This window comes from Melanaphis sacchari, unplaced genomic scaffold (genome assembly GCF_002803265.2).
Source record: "Melanaphis sacchari strain LSU unplaced genomic scaffold, SCAv2.0 Contig42_pilon_pilon, whole genome shotgun sequence".
Lineage (NCBI taxonomy): Eukaryota > Metazoa > Arthropoda > Insecta > Hemiptera > Aphididae > Melanaphis > Melanaphis sacchari.
The window spans coordinates 2130941-2141795 of record NW_020271275.1 but is presented as its reverse complement, the minus strand read 5'-3'; the positions used below and the strand labels follow the sequence as shown (position 1 = coordinate 2141795).

The following is a 10855-nucleotide window of genomic DNA, read 5'->3' as shown; positions in this document are numbered from 1 at the left end:
GAAGTGGACGCCAGATAGAGCCACAATTATTAAATACTTTTTACACACGTAGGTTTCAAATTTTGTATTTTTGTACTTAATTCAAAAATAAGAATAAGTATATTTTTACAACTTGTATATGATTGTTTAGGTTGTTTAGTTGGTTTTTATTACAATTTAAATTTAATATTCTAGTAAGTGGGATATTTTCGCATAAAAATGTTGAAGTTTGTTAAAATGTATACCAATTACAATAAAAATTATAAATATACATAGAACAAACTCGACTAATTTTTTTTTTTCATTAATCAACGTCCACATAATTTAAAATAAATCTAGTTCTAGTGCACCGTACAACAAACATTTTGTGGGGTACCTGTTATGCGATTTATACTGTTCATAAATCTCAACATAAGTATGTTACTAAATCTAAATAAAAAAAAAAAACTTTACTGTCGAGCATTTGATATATACACTGCAGTATGTTGACTATATATTATGTTCATAAAAATATTCTGTTTCAAGCTGTATCAATTATTAAATGATAAATATGGGCTACTATACTTACTAATGAAAATTGTAAATTATCAGTATAAAACATCAACATATTGATTGAAACGACAACGTTGAACGTCTTCAACATGGACTTAGTGTTATACTGTTATGGAATATAAAACATTACGGTAACACAATCCGATCTGTGCACAAACAAAAGATTTTGTTCACCGAACGTTTACCGATAAGACATATTTTATTTTATACATCACGCGTGTCTGTTCCTATTTGTGGACCGTAGCAGTCGACGTGATGCATTATGGTAAAACAGTATTTTTAAAAATTTTCATTACAATACGGTCATATTTAGATTATATACACACACACACACATATATATATATATGTATATATAAATATTTTATTTAAAGAAATAACCATCAGTGGTATGCAGGCCATAAGAAGTTAGATAAAATATTTCGTTACTATAATATATTTTTACTATTTATATTATTTTATTTTTACATTTTAGATTCGAAGCAGAGCAATGAATGTATTAATTTTTTACAATTAAATGTTTTTTTCTATCTGTTATTGGCTTTTGAGGTGGCGAAAATGCTTCAATTTTCAACTTTAAGGGTGATTTTTGGTAGCAAATTGAATTTAATTAGTACTTTAGATAATTAAGAATAAACATTTTACAGTAATTTTTTTAAAAATAGAAAAAAGCAAAATAAATTAAAGGAAAAACAAATTTTTTTACATTAATCCAATTTTTGAAAATACTGATTTCTTTATTTTGTTATAATTAAAAAATAAATAATCACAGAAACTTGAATTTTTCACTAAATATTTGAAAATATAAATTAAAATTAATGATTACTAAGATGTATAAAATATCTTAAAATAATATCTTAATATATGAAATCATTTAAATTTTCTTACACATATTTATTCCTAAAATATATTAATTTATCAATTTGATTAAGTTTTCTTATACTAAAATATAATGTTATAATATTTGTATATATATATATTTTTTTTTTTTGTTTAATTATATAATTATATTTTTTCAAACCATTTCAAAATAATAGAAAATATTTTAATATTTAATTAATTATACATTCACAAGAAATTATTAATAAGACAAAAATACACATAATACTGTGTGGCATGTTTTATTAAAACATTACATCATTTTTAATTGTCTGTATCTGTACAGTGTACACCTATTACGATTAAACTTTTTTCATTGGTATAGTTCACTGTTCGTTTATTTATTTCGTGAGTCATAATGTTTGGCCAAACTATATAATATTGTATAAAAATATTATGCATTTTATTAAAATAACACGAACTTGCACCTATGTACCACGTTACACGTGTTACGATAAAAAGTTTACAAAGTAACAATAATAGTAAATTACTATTCACGAGACTACAATGAAAAAAACGATTAACTGTTCATGATTTTTTTTCTACAGATGTAAATTTATAACTAAATGAAGTTGTATATTTATTATACATATCACACTACATAGGATAGAGATCAATATTAAGAATAGATTACAATATCTTATTATAACAGTTTAAGATTAACAATGGCTACTCTGAAACGATTAATTGAGTTATTTATAAAATAAATTAATTTAAATAATTTAAAACACATTTCTACAATTTTTATTTACCAAATAAGTAAATTTTTTTTAGCAATTGAAAAATGAAAATTATAAATCCATGAATATGAATAAATGAAAACTACTCCTTATAGTAGCACCTCTGAAATAAATAGTTAATATTATTTACAAAAAATTACGTAACTAGTTATCGTTATTTGTTATTTTTCACTAAAACTTTATTAATGATTGTAGTCATAAGTTATATGCTTGTTAGATTTTTAAAATCAGTAGATAATTGTTAATCGAGAAGATTAGTCGTTTGTGCTTTCAGTAGTTGGATATTTTTAAAAATATAATATTTGGGGTTTTGGACAACGGACGAGTATGAATGTAGCGTATTTTAGGACTTATTTGAGTTATTTTAGAAATACTAATTTATTAGTGTTACTTAATACAATATTTGAATTTTTTATAATATAACTATTTTTTCTTAAGCTTTTATAATTTTTTTGAAGACTATATATCTTTGATATCTGACTTTGTGGTCATTTCCGGAAAAATACATTTTAGCGGAAGTTTTGACTTTTTTATCAGGCAATTTTAAATTATGCTGTTCTCTACACTCAATACAGCAACTTAACAATTCAATATCAAAAACTTGTTTAAATTATATATTATTTTATATAATGCCTTATTTTTTATTAACTTATCACACTAATTTAGTGTATTAAATATTTTTAATAAACCAAATTTGTAAAATACCAGTAACATTGACTTCATGACGCTAGTGTAGTGAAATAGCCTACATATAACGCCGTGGTGTGAACGTATTTGTTTTATTGTGAAAACGCCAAATAGTAATAATATTATCATAAGCAGATTGTATATTTTTGTTCTCATGCATAAGTGGTTAGGGGAAAATTTCTAAAATTTTATTTAAATTTAAAATTTCTACGGTTAAATATTCATTTTTTAATTTTACACATTTTATAAAATAACGATGATAATAATTATGACGTATATGTATAATAGTACAATATTATTGCTATTAAGGTTTCTTTTTATGTATAAAACGCTAATTAAGTGAACAAAATAAATTATTTTCCCTATCTCCTATTTATACTTAACATAGTAAAATATTAACTTAAGATAGAAGGTATATAAAACTGTCCGTGACTATAACCAAAATATTGTTGGTCAATAGTAATTACACAATATAATATCTTTCTCGGACGATTACGATGACAACTGACAAGTATTGTCAAAGAATATCAGTTATTTATTAACGTGAATTGACTATAGACTACAATTATTTTATTCGATAACAAAAAAAATATTGAGGTTCACTGAGTGGAAACCCAGTGGAGGTCCAAGAGTTATTTTTTTTTTACAAATTTTCTTGTTAATAAGCATATACAATTTCAAAAATATGAACTAATCAAAATTTTTATAATATAGAAAATAATAATGGAAATAAATATTTGGGTATTAAATATGATGCATAGTTTAAGTTTTGATTGCTTAGAATTGAACCCAACTGTATTTTTTAAACATATTACATAAATAAAAATCTTAGGTACCTAAAATACCACATTACTGGTCACTAAAATATTTATCAGAGTTCCTACAAATTCAAACACCTAAAAGAAACCAGTTTTTACTTTTTCTACGGATAATTTATTGGAAAATTTATTTACTATATAATATCTAGTACTCTTTTCATGCTTAAATTTATATTATATATATATTCACATAATATGTGTCATATAAGTAGGCTTGCGGTCTACGTTCTACCATGTAATTTCAACCCACGCCTTAAACGGTTGCTGCAATTACATAATTGCTATTATTATCATAAATTAGTCTCAAATTGACTTAAATTATTGTGGGCTTCTTTTAGCTGATTTTTAGTTTCCGTTTAACTGTATGGCTATTCATACATACTTTTATCATATACGATTATATGAGTGTATGAGTAATAAATAATAATTGATTTTTCAATGCGTATACTATAACAGTTGATTACATAATTATTACTGTTCCCAACTACATTTGTTATCAATAATATTATGTACACACAGAATGTTAATGTGCAAAATATACAGTTTTCATAAAATAATTATTGTAAAGAATGATTGAGTGATTCGCCAAACATGTTCACCCCTACTTTCATCTTATTGGTTCAAATTATGTTTTTAAATATTTAAATATACTATATGGGTTATATGTATATCCAAATTAAAAAGAAGTCAAAAATCCTAAACATATGAAAATATAAGGTTTTTAAATATACTTTGAATAACAGCGTTTTTGAATAAAAAAGAGGTGAATATAGTTATAGATAAACCATCCTGTATTAACGTATAAATAAAGAACATAGGTGTAACTAGAGGATGGGGGTTTCGACCCACCCAGAATTTCTTAATGCCCCTCCAGAATTTTTGAGTAAACATGTGTGCTATAAACATATTATCATTAACTTTATTTTTGTCTACAAGATTAAACAAGGCTTGTTACTATAGATACCTTATATTCTAAAAAAAAATGTTAGGTCCACCCCTCCTAACTTAAAAGACTAGTTACACCTGTGAAAAAGAATATAGCATGACACATATACTCAAAACGATATATTATATATTCTAAACTGATGTCAAACAATAATAATAATTATTATATGTATATTGTATAAGAATAATGTATCTATAAATTATTATACACAGGTAGTGCAAAGAAACATTGGAAACCATTAAATAAAAGATATGAATAAGAGTTCTGGCGGGTACTTAAAATTTAATAATCAATATATTTATTTCTAAGCCAATAAAAATAACAAATTATTTAGAAGTACATTTTATTTCACAATTTCTTTTGAATCTAACACTTTTCTTCGATTTTATGAAATGTCAATCAATCTGTTGTCAATATAAGATATTTACCTCTCGGCGTCTTGCTATCTAAAGCTACAATTCTATAAGGTTATTGATTTATAATATTATATTTTAATTTAATTTATAAACCTATCCAGATTTGGATTTAATTTCACTTTTCCATATTTTTATATCATAACTGGAGATCTATTTCCAATTGCTCAAGTTACTGGTGTCCAATTGCTTGCCGAGTTACACCTATTGTTCAGCGTCTACTTATCATAAAACAGACTTATTTGGCTTCACAACACACTTGTCTTGGTTTTCGAACTAATTAATAAACGATTCTCCACAGCCTGGATCAGTCTGTTGCACGTAATTTTTATTATTTAGAGACATGATATCATTTATGAAAAAAGTTATTTTAATTCATTTAGTAAAAAAAAATAATATATTTGATATTATTATTATTATAAAATATTATTTTATTAACAAATATAAAATTATTATAATTACAAAACATACATTAAATAAATATTTTAATGTGTTCCTTGAAATTTTGGGAAATAAAAATAATTAAATCAATATTAATTTTTAAAAATTTTAAACTTCTCTAAATGTAGTTAAGATAGTATAATATTTATTTAGTTGTGTTCTTTCATGTAGTTGATGCAAAAATGGTTAATAATAAACTTTGAAAATTAAATAAGCCTTAATTGTAAAAAAAAATTTGTTAATAAGAACTAAATCTATTTAGTTAATTTAGAATTATATATACTTTACCTTGTATGTTCAAAAATGTTAATAATTTAAAATTTAAAATATAAAATGAGTTTAAATAACCATATTATAGTAGGTTTATAATAATATAACTAATAAGACATTCATGAAACATATTTTATATAGACGTATAACGTATATGCATACCATGAGTTGTAAATAAATAAATATCTATGGTTTTTACAAAATTATTCGTAAATATAAAGAAAACGTATGATGTAGTCGTTTACGATAATATGTAGGTATATAGATATTAAATATTGACCACTATAGTAGATTGTAATGCAATGCCATCAAGTGAAATCTTTAATATAATATCGTTACGTATCGTGAGTATAATAGCATAAAATATATATTACATATCTAAGATGTAAACAATGCAAACTTGTTGGTCTAGCGTATTTATATAGCGACGCATCAGGAAAATATATACAATACGTACCGTTTGCAATGGTGCATAATGTCAGTGCAGCTGCAGTAGAGCGTTGCGCTTTTGTCCGCAAAATGTAAATAATAATATGCGTCTACACATAAAAACTCGTTTTTTAACGTCAAAGAAGAATTTCATTATTCCCCCTGAAGGTACCAAAACAAAAATTATAAGTTACAACATTTCGTGATTCACTGAGATAAAATTTGTGCGTATATTAAACACGAATAAATGTGTTATTTTCTCATTTGGTTTACATTTTTTACATTTTTCACTATTTTCAGCTATGCTATTGATACTGTTTACCGTGAAAAAATTTTGAATAACTTTAAATTACTTAGGTTTACATTGTTTTTGTAAAGTCGCGTCAAGACGTATCAAGGTAACATACTTATTTAAAGAAATTAAATAATAAAAAATATAATCTATTAATATACATAATAATTAACATTTATTATGATGATTATATAATACATTTAAACAAAAATTCAATTTAACTTATTAAACATATTTTATAGATATCAATCAACTATAATTATAGTTAATTACGTGCGTTTGTATATTATTTCTGTTACACCATATATACGCGTACGGACTATAGATAAAGTTCTCAGTGCGGAAATGTCTTGTTTTTCGATCGGTCCGGTTGCCGCCGCGATGGGAGTCACGGCCGCGCGAACCAGCTTATAAAAACTATATCGCTAAAACGTCATCATCGTCGTCGACGTCGCCCAGTCTTTGTCTCATTGTCATCCGTCACGCCACCACCTCTACCGTCGCTGCCGCCGCCGCCACCGCTTACCTCCAATACTACCACTACCACTATTACCACTAACCGTGTTCGTGCGTGCGTCTTCGTGTGTGTACGTACATGAGCGTGTATATTCTTGCGCGCCGCGTGCGACCGTGTCAGTCGATCATTCGAGCGCGCACGTGTATGTTTTGTTTTTATAACGTAATATTTATAATAATAATATTATTGTAATATTTTGATAAAACATACTTTTATCGTGTCGTAAAACGCGCCGTAGTTAAACAGGTCGACGGGCTACGGGATTTTTGTTTGCACGGTGAACTTCAAATTTGCGAACAAAATTTCCTCCCCCCCCCCAACCTCGCACCACGATTGGACTAAGCCTGGCCACGATCGTCGCACGGACCGATTTGAGGTAAATACTTTGGTTTATACGTTTATTATTCGCTAGAAATTTTTTAGAATAATAATATAATAGCCGTACTTAGCATACTGCGGTATATTATTTTTAATTCAAAACTTCCTATTAATCATCATGCCGATAGTATTAGAAATTAAAAATAAATCATACCTACACAGAATTAGGATTTTTAAAACGCATGATATCGTGTAAAGATTTTAATGATGAGATAGCTTTAAGAATAATCTCAACTAATTATAGAAATAAATTAATATTATACTTATCCCTCATACGTTAAATCAAAATATCTTCAAGTATACACTTCTGAAAAATAATTTCTTATGAATGAAGGAAATTTAAATAAGACTTTAAAATTATAGCACAATACAATAAATTGTACGTTTTGACAAATACTTAATCTGATTATTATTATCATTATTACTTATTTTTATTTCAACTAATTTATTTAATCTTGTTTTGGTCTTGAATTTAATTTAAAAGTAGGTATATGAGTAATATTTTATATTTTAAATTTATATGTTTAGTAAATATAAGCTGTTTATTTTATTTACATATCACCTATATTCTACTAATTACTTATACTTACCATAAAATAATTTTATTAAACCAAATTTGAATTTATTATAACGAATGAAAATTATTATCACTATTATATGTGTATATAATATATATAGTATTTGGAAAAACAGAAAACTGTTGTAAATATAAATTTATCTATTGATAATAAAGAAAAATTTCGTTCATGGGAACAGCGAACCCATTAAATGTCACCATAAATTATTCACGTCACTGTCATTTAATGACAATTTATCGGTATGAAAACTGTAGTATTTTTTATTTAATTAACTGTAACAATAAAAACACATTTACATACTACAGTTATAGCTTCCATAGATCAACACGCGATTTAAAAAGATTTAAAAATCATTATCGATTATTATTTCATACCTGATTGTTATTCATTGCTGTCTAATTCTGTGATGTTAACATTTAAGTTTTAGAGAAAGCAGCGTATATAGGTTTGCATCGTACTTGTGTGTATGTAGTATAACATTTCGGGCTGGCGAGACGTTTCTGCGTGACTCGTTAAAGAGGTACTTAGCCGTTTGGTTAGTATAATATATTGTAAATGTTGTTAAATTATTATTAACCATTTTCGGAAGTTTCAAACTGTAAATGGACATTATACTTGTAATGTACTAATGTGTATACTATATTGTATGTTCAACGTTTATTCTCGAGCTAGCCATTTTGGCTGTTGAAATTTGTTTACAAAAATATTTTGTTTTTCAGTCGTTCTTATCTCTTGCAAAATATATCAATACTAATAAATTTTATGTTTATTAGCGTCCAATTTATACTTTAAAACAGTTTTTACATAGGTACAATATTTATTAAAAAGGATGATTATTTTTTATGTTTTTTTAGTTAAAAAAAATAACTTTACATACTTATTTAAATAGTTATAACTCTACATTAATTATATTATAAGAAAAATAAAACATAAAAATTAAGATTTATTATATAAGCGATTTTTAAGTTTTTAATTATTCAATAATAACCAGTAATTATAATTTCATAACCTGTAACTAAATTTTCTATTAATTTTAAAACAGTAAATATTAAAAAAAAAAAAAAATTATTTACCTGTAGCTAATTAAATATTAAGCATGCGTTTGAAATTAAAATTTAAAGTGAACAATAGTTGATAACTCAAACAATTTAGTCCGCTTCATTCATTTTAACTTGCAGTGAAGTTATTTATGTAGATTATACCTATACTTCAATACTCGATATATTATGTAAATCAATTTCACTTTTACAACAATATTCATCTGTTTTGTTGTCATGAGATTAAAAATATCTGAAAGAATGTTAATAAAAGATATAAAAATCACAACTTTGAGAAATAGTTAGTGTTATCGCATGTTTAAATATAATATATTATATAAATTCGTTAACTATTGTTAGACAAGTTTTTGTCCACTGGATTAACGAAAAACTATTTTTCGAACGAAACTTACAAACGCGTTCTATAGCAATAATTGTCGTAATTATTTTTAATTATTATTTGACGTGCACTTCGCCACAGATGATATTGGCCACTCAAAGACTCAACCAAATGGGTCGAAACGAACTTACGCGGGGCATAATAATAATAATAATAATATAATATAAAAAGCTTAATTGGACTATCCCCAAAATACATTATGCTACCGCATTGGAGTATAAGACACGAACGCTTGTTATTATATCATACGTCCGTGTGTGGCTTTTTTAATACAGAAAATGATTTATTATAGCTTTATGATTAAGATTCACATCGATCGATTATATTTATATATATACTCATATAAAATTACAGTATTATTCGTGTATAAGACTTTTATATAATATAAGTTACTTTTAGGAAACGTCGATTTATATTAATAAGACGACAAAATCGCGTGTTTATCTTTTCACTATTGTGATTTTTGATGACAAAACAATGTACAATTTAATGACAATACATTACCGTATTTTTGAGGTTTTTTCTACAAATATGTGAAAATTGTAATAAACAAGATTTTACAATTATGTTTTCCCTATGTTTTTTCAATCATTTTTAGTCGAAAGATGTTAATAATATTTTCTCGCTATATTTTAAACAATTCATCGTTCCTTTTAGTTAAGTCTCTTACTTTGAATTTTAAATAATTTCACTTCTACAGTACAAATGCAATTTCATTTTTGACGTATAATAATGATTTACAATGTATGTAAGTAGCATGTTGGTTGGTATTTTTATCATCCTACAGCGCTTGTTTTTCAATACATATATTAAGTGTTTAAACTCTTGATAGCATTATCATAGTCTCCAGAAATTGTTTATAATAAAATATTTTAGTTGATTTGTAAACTGATACCGAGTGTTGATGACGAAGAGACAAGCCACTATCCTACATTTATTTAATGAATGAATAATGATACAAACAACTTGTATTGGCATAGTAATATTATATTTTTTAAATATTTTAAGACACCGCTTCGATAGAAATTAATAATTATTGCTTAGTCGTTTTATATCGTTATCTCGTATAATGTTTTTGAAAACATTTTTTTTTTTCATTTTACATTGTTTGAAATTATAATGACAGTTTTGAAAGTTTAGAACGTTTAGATGAAAAAATGTATGTATCAACATTCAATATACGAAGTACTCTAGTGCACTGTACTCAGCTACAATTTAGAAGTTTTTTAAGTTAAAACTTATAATCAATGAACTCAAAGTTCAATATTCAATTACTATAGATCATAATTAAAAAGTTAAAAATGTATAAAATTTTTATTTAAAAAAATAGTAAAAAAATATAATGTTTATTTTAAGTGATGTATAAAACAATGTTTTTAAACCATAGAGTACATTGCAGTGTATATTTAAGAAGAAAAAATTACTATTTACATGGTTTATGATGATATAATGAGAGAACTAACAAATTTTATTAACTAACGCCTATACCTACATAAGTTA

At 25.2% G+C, this 10855-nt stretch overlaps 1 protein-coding gene across 2 annotated transcripts in view; it reads left to right on the top strand.

Moving 5' to 3' along the window:
• The first annotated feature begins 7093 nt into the window (after nucleotides 1-7093).
• LOC112597550 (CTL-like protein 2) overlaps nucleotides 7094-10855 on the top strand; it is a 47872-nt gene continuing 44110 nt past the window's right edge. For both annotated transcript variants that reach the window (XM_025343645.1, XM_025343641.1), the window contains exon 1: nucleotides 7094-7338. The gene's annotated coding sequence lies outside the window, so the exon portion shown is untranslated. The remainder of the gene's footprint in view (nucleotides 7339-10855) is intronic.